General features: G+C 39.4%; 1 pseudogene; it reads right to left on the bottom strand.

The window, feature by feature from the left end:
* Window positions 1-1060: 1060 nt before the first annotated feature.
* On the bottom strand, window positions 1061-2494 carry LOC100726856 (eukaryotic initiation factor 4A-II-like; annotated as a pseudogene).
* Between the last annotated feature and the right edge of the window lie 7354 nt (window positions 2495-9848).

Here is a 9848-nt window from a genome sequence, read left to right as displayed (position 1 = left end):
TGCCTCAGCTTCCTGAATGATGAGATATGTCCAGATGTTCTCCAAAGGCCTTAGATGATCATAGGTGGGGATTTCAGGGTCTCAGTGGATGATACAGGCACTACAGCTGACTTGCTGTTAGGAGTTGGGGACTGCTTGAAGGAGGCAGGTGGCTGGGAACATTGGCCTACAAGTGTTTATGTCTCCTCCTAAATCTCTTAGTGTCTGCTTTACATATTTTGGTGCTCTGATGCTGGGTGTATATGTATTTACAATTGTCGGGCCAGGGATATAGCTGGGATATAGTTCAGTGGTACAGTTCCTGTCTAGTAAGTACAAGGCCCTGAGTTCAACTTTTGATGCCGAAAAAGAAAAAAAATACATTAAAGAGAAATCCTTATATCCTCTTACGGAATCATCTCCTTTGTCACGAAATAATAATCTGGTTTGGGTCTGTTTTTATACTTTTTGACCAAAGTCTATTTTGTTTGAAATAAGTACTGCTTAGCCCTGATCCCTTTTTGTACCTTTTTACTTTTGGTCTCTGAGTCTTCTTTGAGGTAAAATAAGTCTCTTGTGGGGAGCCTAGAGTTAAGTCTTGATTTTTATTACTTTTTAAATTCATTCAGCCACTGTATGCCTTGTGATTGGAGACCCAAATCCACTTATATTTGAAGTAATTATTGATAGAGGTATTATGTATATAATCAAAGTTAAATTGTTAGCAGCTGAGAATAGCCAGTTATTGCTTTTATCTATTTATTTATTTTTGCCTTTTTTGAAACAGGGTTTCATTACGCAGTTCAGGCTGGCCTCGAACTCACTTTGTAGCCCAGGCTGGCTTCGAACTCACAGTGATCCTTCTGCCTCAGTCTCGTGAGTGCTGGGATTACAAGCGTGAGCTACCACACCTGGCTTTAGTTATTGCTTTTAAAATGAATATACAATTTATTTAACATCAGAACTTCATTAAGACATCCACTGTGGCAATTTTACTGGAAGTTTAACCCTATGTAGGATACAATCATTTGCCGGGGTTCAGCAACAGGGGCCAGTTCCCACTTAGCACTAGTTAGATATTTTATTGAATAAATACAATACTCAAACAAAATGCATTCCAAAGTTTTCTTAAGAAATCAATTTTAAAAGTCTTTCCATTCAGGCTACAGACAAACACAATAAAGGCAGATACACTAGTTTCGATAATTGGCTGATTTTATATAGCGTTTACATCTTTTAGCCCACAAATATATTATTAAATGGCAAAGAACATCTAATACAACATTTCTACAGAATTAAAGAAATAAATCTCTAAGCCAGGAAGATTCTACAGACCCCCATCTTTTATACCCACCCCAACAGTTAACTCTACAGAGGATAAAGACAATGACTTCCCTCACAAGAACTCATAGTTACTGTTGCTTTGCTATCAGAATCTGTATTTCTGATCTGTTATGAGCATTGAGAAAAGATTCAAAAATTCCCACAGAAGCACAGTGCACATTGTGATTTTCTATTCAGCAACAGTGAGCACTGCTTTCAAAACTATCTCATCCCAGCAATGAAATGAGATCAACTGAATTCACAGGCGTTTCTTCCACTATAATATTGCAGAGTCTCAGTATCATGAAGAATCGTCTTGTCTTCTTCAGGAACAAAGTTCATAGCTACACCTTTTCCTCCCCAGTTGACCCCCTCTGCCAATTCTGTAAATATAGTTTTCATGATTGGAAGATAGATCTAGTTTATAACCAAAGACGCTTGTTGCACATCAACCCCACAAGTCAAGAAGTGATCAGAACCCAGCTTGACCCTGACCGGAATTCCCTCATGATAACATCTCTCTCCTTCTGATCCATGTCACTGCGCAAAGCAGAAACTGTGAAGTTCCTGGCATGCATTTTCTCAATGAGTCAATCCACCTTGCCCCTGGTATTGAGAAAAATAAGGCTGCATGATGGTGAGTATCTCACACAACTCACAAATTATATTCTGTTCCTCTTTTTCAATGTTAAAGTCAAATTGTTTGATTCTTTCAAGGGTCACTTTTTCTCTCTTCTCCAGAATCTCAACTGGATCGCTCATGAATCTTTTGGTCATTTCTAACACGTCAGCTGACCTTGTGCCAGAAAGCAACACAACCTGAATATTTGTATTTAGTTTTTGGAAACTTTCATAGATTTGATGCTTATACCCTTGGCTCAATATTTCATCTGCTTCATCAAAACAAACATTTTCTTTTTTTTTTTTTTTCTTTTTTATCGGTACTTGGGATCGAACTCACGACTGCCTGCTTGCAAGGCAGACGCTTATGCTGCCGAGCTAAATCCCCAGCCCAAAACAAACATTTTCATCCATTTTGGAGAAAGATACTTCTGTTCAGCACATCATACACTTTCCCTGATGTACCAAAAACTATGCGTGGTACTTCAGCCCACAGTATTTGCCTTTCATTTTGAACATTTGTTTTACCAATGTAGACATGGCAAATTGCTCCCATATCATCTCCAAAGGCAAGAACTACCTTTTAGATCTTTGATACAAGAAATAATAGTTTTTTGCTGAATAGCTGAAGGCTTCTCAAAACTGTAAGCGTAGATGCCCCGAAGAAGAGATTCCTTGAAATTCATATCATCAAAGCCATCAACGACCTCATTCCAGTTGCTCTCGATGACACCATCAGGGTCTATTTCCTCTGGGCCTCCATGTTCTCTTATAACCCACAGAATCACCAGACTTGATCCGAAGAACGACTCAGTGCCTGACTGAAAAGCAGAATGACCAGGTTTAAGTAGCACCATTTTGTTGCTTTATGGACCCTTCTTCCTTTTTTTTTTTTAAACAAGGTGTCACTAGGTAGTGCAGACTGGCCTTCAGTTTGCTAATGTAGCCCCAGCTGGCCTCAGACTCACAGCGATCCTCCTGCTCCAGCCTCCCAAGTGCCACGGTTACAGGCATGTGTCACTATACCTAGTTCTTCTCTTCTTTCTCTGATTTTTTTCCTTTGTGGTTTGGCAGCTTCTAATGGCATACTTTGGGCCTTTTATTTTTATTGTTTTAGTATCTATCATAGACTTTTTCCTTTGTGATTGTACTGAGGCTTATATAAATATCTTATCTGATTTAAATATTACACAATGTATGCACATATCTAAATGTTCCAAGGTACCTATAAATAGGTACAGTTTTTATGTCTTCATGAATCAGTTAAAAGTAAATCTCATTTAAATTTAGAAAAGAAAAAACTGATTTTTTGGAATGTTTACTATGTACAGGGCTAAAGAAATGTCCTTTAGAAGTTTAAGAAGCATGTTGTCTATGGCAAGGAGGTTTCGCTGTCTTCACTGCTCAGCACACTCAGTGAGTGCTGTTAACATGCCTGCTTCTTTCTGCATCTTCACCTTGAACACTGGTTGGAATCTGTTCAGCTCAGAAATCAGCTTAATTTTCATTGTGGACGCACAAGCTCTGTGCATTTCCAATACAGAAAGGAGTAGCTTCAGCTACTATAAAAGAAGGGTGTTTGCTGGAACTTAAAGAAGAGAGCTTACAGTGTCATTAATCACTTTCATAATTGTTTCATAATTGCTGGTGGTTCTTAGGATGTAACGCTGAACATTGGTTCACCGAGATGTCAAAAAGAGGGAGCTATTCTTAGTCGCCATTATCTGCAAAAGATGGCTCCTGTGGTTTCTGGGGATGCCGTGGCTTTCAGGTTTTGTCTTTTTTTTTTTTTTTTTTTTTTTTTTGTCTTTTTCTTTTTTTATCGGTACCGGGATTGAACTCACGACCGCCTACTTACAAGGCAGGTGCTTATGCCGCTGAGCTAAATCCCCAGCCCCTTTGCAGTTCATTTTTGCTGCTGTCATAGAATGCTCAAGCCTGGGTAATTTATAAAGAGTGGAAATCTATTTGGCTCACAGTTTTGGAGCTTCAGAAGCCCCAGTCAAACCTCTGTGTCCTACTGAGGGTGTTCTTTCTACATCATCTCAGGGTAGAGGGGAGAAGGGTCAGACTAGGCAAGAGATGGATCTGCCTTCTAACTTTAGAAGCTCCATGGCCCCTGATCTCTAAGCATGAGCTCTGTGACCCATGGCTAACTCACCTTTTAAAAGTCTCACATCTTTGGGTGGGTGGGTGTGGTTCTGGGGACTGAACCCAAATCCTTCCTGCAGTGCAGCAGCATCTCCACTGCTGCTCATTTAACAAAGCCGCTCTGCAGCAGCTGGGTCCAATGGCATAGGCTTGTTAACCCCAGCACTCAACAGGTTGAAATAGGAGGACCATAGGTTCAAGGCCAGCCAGGGCTAGAGGAAGAGCCCAAGGCTTTTTTAGACTGCATAATAAGATCTTGTCTCAAACCAACCCCTATTCTAAAAAAAGAAAAAAGAAATCCAAGAAACTCCATTTCTGTATTCTGGCTAAACTAGGCCTTTACCATGCCCCCAAAAAGGCTGGGCAAAACCAAACCCAACCCATTCCACATGAGGGAAATAGAGGACCAACTCAAGAAACTAGGAATCATACTTGTAGGTGATGGAAGTTCTGCCTCCACACCAACTATGAAGCAGAACAGTGTATCACAAATTCTATTTTAGTTTATACATTCTCTGATAAGCATGCAAAGTTTTGTTTTTTTGAGACCGAGTCTTGCTATGTTGTCCAGCCTGGCCTTGAATTTGCAGTGATCTTCCTGTCCTAGCCTCCCAAGAGCTGGAATTACAGGTATGTGCCGCCATGCTCAAATTAAAGATAATTTTTAAGGCTGTAAATGCGAAGACTAAGAAGATGTTTTGTTCTTTTCTACCTTGCTTCCACCAAACAAAACAAAACAAGCCAAGAAGACTCTCAACAATAGTTGATGAAACTCAAGAAAGTATATGAAGAAAAAGGAATAGGCATCTAAAAAGCTGAAGGTAAACTGTAAGAGGCTCTCCAAAGAAGAGTCCAAATAAAAATCTACACAAAACAAAACAAAAAATCATGGAAGAAAGTTAGCAAAACCATCAAGAGAATGGAACTTGAATAAAGACAGTGAAAAACAGATTACAGAGAATGTGATAGGAATAGAAAACAACACACAATCAGGCATGGTGATACATGCTTATAATCCCAGCACTCACAGAGGCTGAAGCAGGAGGACTGCAAATTTGAGCTCAGCCTGGGGAATGCAGTGACTATCTCAAAATAAAACATAGAAAAAGGACTGGGCATGTAGCTCAGTATGGAGACCCTGAATTCAATTCCAACTGCAACAAACAAATGAACAACATAAAAAAAAAAAAAAAACATAACATACTTATCATTGGAGTCTCTGAAGAAGGAAATGAAACAAATGAAAAAGAACTTTGCATTTGAATTCCAAAAATCTTTCAAAAACTGAGGAAGCTTAAATATAAATATTGAGCAGGCCCATGGTATTCATGGGGAAAATGACCTATTGTGATCTCAAGTCTAAGACACAGCTTTGGGAAAAAACATGAGACTTTAAAGACAAAGGAAACATCTTCAGGTTCCAGGCATAAAGATGAAGTTACTTACAACAGTAAATTAGACTGGCACTAGACTTGTCAAGGACAGAGCACAAAGCCTTTTTCTTTCTGTTTGTTTGAGACAGGATCTCTTGGTGTAGTCCAGGTTGCTCTTGAACTCACTATGTATTCCAGGTTGACCTCAAACTCCTGGCAATCTTCTGTATCAGCTTCCTAAGTGTTGGGATTACAGGTATGTTCCAAAACACCTGGTTCTCAAAACTTTAAAAGAGTTTCTAAAAAGGATTATTACTTCCTGCCAGAATAAATCCAACCCTCTTTAAGGAAAGATAAAATTCAGTAACAAAGCATTCATTATGTCTATTGTCCAAGTAAAAATTAATGAACATGAATGAACAAAATTGATGAAAAAGCATGATGGCACACATATAATCAAAGCACTCAGGAGCCTGAGGTAGGAAGATTACACATTCCTGGATAGCTTGGACTTCATAGAGGGTTCAAGGGCAGCCTGAATCACATAATTAGACCTTGTCTCAGAACAAACAAACAAACCCCAACCAGACAAAAATTAAACATGGGGAAAAACCCCCATGATTCATAAGGAAAAGAAATTGATCTAATTGCCACAGACTCAGAAACAGTATGGAATTAGCAGCAAATTCTTTAAACCATTTTTTGTAAGGGCAAGGAGTGTGGCTCAGTGGGACAATATTTGCCTAACCTGCTGGGTTTGACCTCCCAACACTGCAAAAAAAAATCAAAAATTAAATATCTTTATAAATATGGTCATGGATATAAAAGAAAATGTAGGCATAATGAGGTGAGAAAAGGAAGACATAAAGACACATCTGAGGCTGGTGTGGTGGTTCATGCCTGTAACCCTAGCACTTAGGAAATTGATCAGAAGAATGGATGCAAATTTGAGGCCAACTGGGGCTACATAGCAAGATCTTGACCAAAAAAAATTTAAAAAACAAATCTATTCATGACTTGGCCTTTTGTGATCACCAAATGCTTCTACAAAACACTGGATCTGGTGACCAATATCACTGAACTTCAGTCTTCTTTTTTATTAAGAACCCTGAAGAAATTCATGCTTTCATTGTAGAGTGTATAAACTGAGGTAAAAGAAAAACAAACGGATTTTTTGACTAATTTCAAATTGAATATACCTGACTCCATTTGAATTCTAAAACACTTTCCTTGTCCATTTTCCGTTGCTACTACAAAATACCTGAGGCTGGGCCATTTGTCAAGAAAGAGATTTACTTATTTCATGGATTGGGAAGCTAACAGCCTGTGTAGCATGAGGCTGTCTCTAGCAAGGGCTCTGGCTACACCACATGGTGGTGATATCATAGCAAGAGGAGACTGAGAGGTGACACAGGAAGCCAGAGAGTGGGATAGCCATGCTCTTGTTTATATAAATGAAACAAGCTTCACTTAAAAATTTTAGCTTTCGTGCAAATAAGGACAAAAATGTATAAAACATATTGGGAAATGGGAAGAAAATGTTCAAGTGAGATGGAGAACAAGGAAAGGGGGAAGGTGCAAAGAAAGAAGAACACAGAGAAAAAACAGAAACAAAGCTTTTGTGCAAAAGGAGGGAAGGCAAGGTTGAAGGGAGGGGAGGAAGAATGGACAATAAAAGGAGAAACAAGACATATCACGTACAGATTCCCGATGGTGGAGCCACATCATGTCCTTGGGCTGTCCACTGTACATGCAAGTGTCCAGCAGTACCCAGGACACACAGCAGGTGCGGCTTCCCAGTGACACCTACTGTATGTGCACAATCCAAAACTATAGTTAGAAAATGGCTCAGATTTTCAGCTGCTTTTCCCAGAACTCCAAGATCGCTTTCCTGTTTATCTTGGTGGAATGCCTATGTTGTACTTGTGATTTTTCTGTTCTCTGCAACGCATTCAAACAAGATTGTCACTGATGAGGAGACAAGAAGTCATTCTTTACAATCAGATGTTTGACTTCCTATGCAGAAAAGATACTTGGATGTGAATTTTTAACATTTTTAAAGGAGAAATAGAGCTAGTCTTGTGAAGGTAAATTCCTTTCACTGCTTCCCAACAGAGTCATTTCTAAATTTATCTCCTCTTCAGTTCTGCCCTGGCACTTACTCTCTGCATTTTATCGGTATTTATTGAGTCTCTGGTCAGTGGTCAGTCGCAGCTGCTTTATAGTTTAAGGAAACAGTCCTAGAAGAACAAAGGGAAGCAAGAGCAACGCCAAATAGTGTTAGGAGATGAGGATACTTTTAATTTTCATTTCATAATTTTTTTTGCAGGGGTAGGGACTGGGGATTAAATCCAGGGTCTTCACGCTGAGCTACACCATCAGTTTTTTCTCATGCTTTGTTTTGAAATAGTGTCTCAATTGTGAAAAGTGGGGCTTCAACTTGCAATTCTCCTGTCTTAGCCTCCTGGGTGCTGAGGTTACAGGAATGCACCACCACACATGGCCTCATCCTTCAGTATCTATGACTGTGTTCTTGCTTAGGGTGCAGTATTCAAATCAAACCCAGAATAATTCCTGGTATTGAGGAATATGAGCCTATGCTCACGCCAGAGTAAATCTAGGCAGCAAGTGCTACTGATCATGTCATTTTAATAAGCGGGACACGCACTGCTTCACTTTCTTTGTGTCATTTCCTGTTAAATGGACTGGATAATAATTCCCACCTGGTAGTATTAAAGACAGATAAGTTAGGTAAAAATAGTAGAGGCAGTCAGACAGGGCTAGGCCCTTCAAGGAGTCAGTACAGAAGATGGTGAACACATTACACCTGTAGCAGGAGACACATTCATTGAAGGCCAGGTCTCAAGACAAAAATGAAATTACATCTACTTCAGGAGTAAACAGCAATGATTGATATTTTAAATACACATCAGTCACCTGCATGGAGGACCAAGACCCTGACCCATCCATTCCAGGAAAGGTCTTGTTCTTTCTGTGCATGGTTGCTATGTGACTTGCTTCCCCATTGGATCAATATTACCTAAGCAACTATATTAGTAATCTTATTGGTTGATCATAGTTTTGTTCTACCTTATACTTGCTTCTTGATTCTGCTCTATAAAACTTCCTTTGAGAACTGGGCTCATGGGCAACCTACTTTCTCTTTGGCAGAAGCTACCTTCCCTCAGTAAGTATTTTCTGCTCTTAACCTCTGTTGTTTCTTGGAATTCATTCTTTGAGCCAGGTGTGGTGGTGCATGTTTGTAATTCCAGCACTCAGGAGGCTGAGGCAGGAGAATTGATGAGAATTTGAAGTTAGCCTGGGCTATACCATGAGTTCAAGCCCAGCTCCTGAACTGCAAATTGAGACCCTGTTTCAGAGAGAGAGAGAGAGAGAGAGAGAGAGAGAGAGAGAGAGAAGAGAGAGAGAGAGAAAGAGAGAGAGAGAGAGAGAGAGAATTCATTCTTCGATTTTGGGGAACATAAATTCAAGTACTAGACATCTAGCAAGTTGAGTTATATTTCCCTTATATTATTTGGATTACTTGAGGTTAGATGATATAGATATCATCTCTATATCAATAACATTGTTTGAAGATTAAATTAGTATTTGTAAAATGCTTAGAACTGAGTTGTTTATAAGCACCCTGTGTTTATAAAATGAATTCCTGCAGCAGTGTGAATCTTCGCTGTACACATAAATGGTGACTGCTACAATGCAGACCTACAACTGCCTCAGTAGTTACTGAGGTCTACAACCTCCTTGGTGGACTTACAGATGGCAATTACTATATATTCTGCCATCAAATAGGATGGTGAAACTTCACACAATAGGAACTAGCTCACAAATTACTAAGCCTGCAAAATGGGAATGCTGTGTAGCACCTGCCTGGCAAGCTCCAGGCCCTGAGTTCAATTTCCAGTACGAAAAAAAGAAAAATGCAGAAATGCTGAAATTGTCAATCTTTGGAAACACATATACACATATGTATATATGATTTTTTTTTTTTTTTGTAGGTAGTCTCACTATGTAGTTTCAGCTGGTCTTGAATTCAGTAAAATAGCCCAGGTTGGCCTCCTACTGGTAGGGATCCTCTTGCATCAGCCTCCTGAGGGCTGAGATTATAGTATATATATATATATATATATATGTGTATGTATGTATATATACTTGCTATGCAGTTCAGGCTGTTCTTGAACTCATTATGTAGCACAGGCTGGCCCTGAACTCAAAATACTTCTGCCTCAGCCTCCCAAGTGCTAGATCAAAGGTGTTTGCCACCACACCTGGCTGGAGATACTTGAAATAAATATTGTATAGTTGTTCTACTGACGAAAATCTTTAGTAGTGGTATGGTATTTGACTAAGGGTGTTTAAGATATACGTTCAATTTGTGGTATT

This window comes from Cavia porcellus, unplaced genomic scaffold, assembly GCF_034190915.1.
Source record: "Cavia porcellus strain 051 isolate PalLab524CR breed Dunkin Hartley unplaced genomic scaffold, mCavPor4.1 scaffold_13, whole genome shotgun sequence".
NCBI lineage: Eukaryota > Metazoa > Chordata > Mammalia > Rodentia > Caviidae > Cavia > Cavia porcellus.
This window is presented reverse-complemented; position numbering and strand designations above follow the sequence as displayed.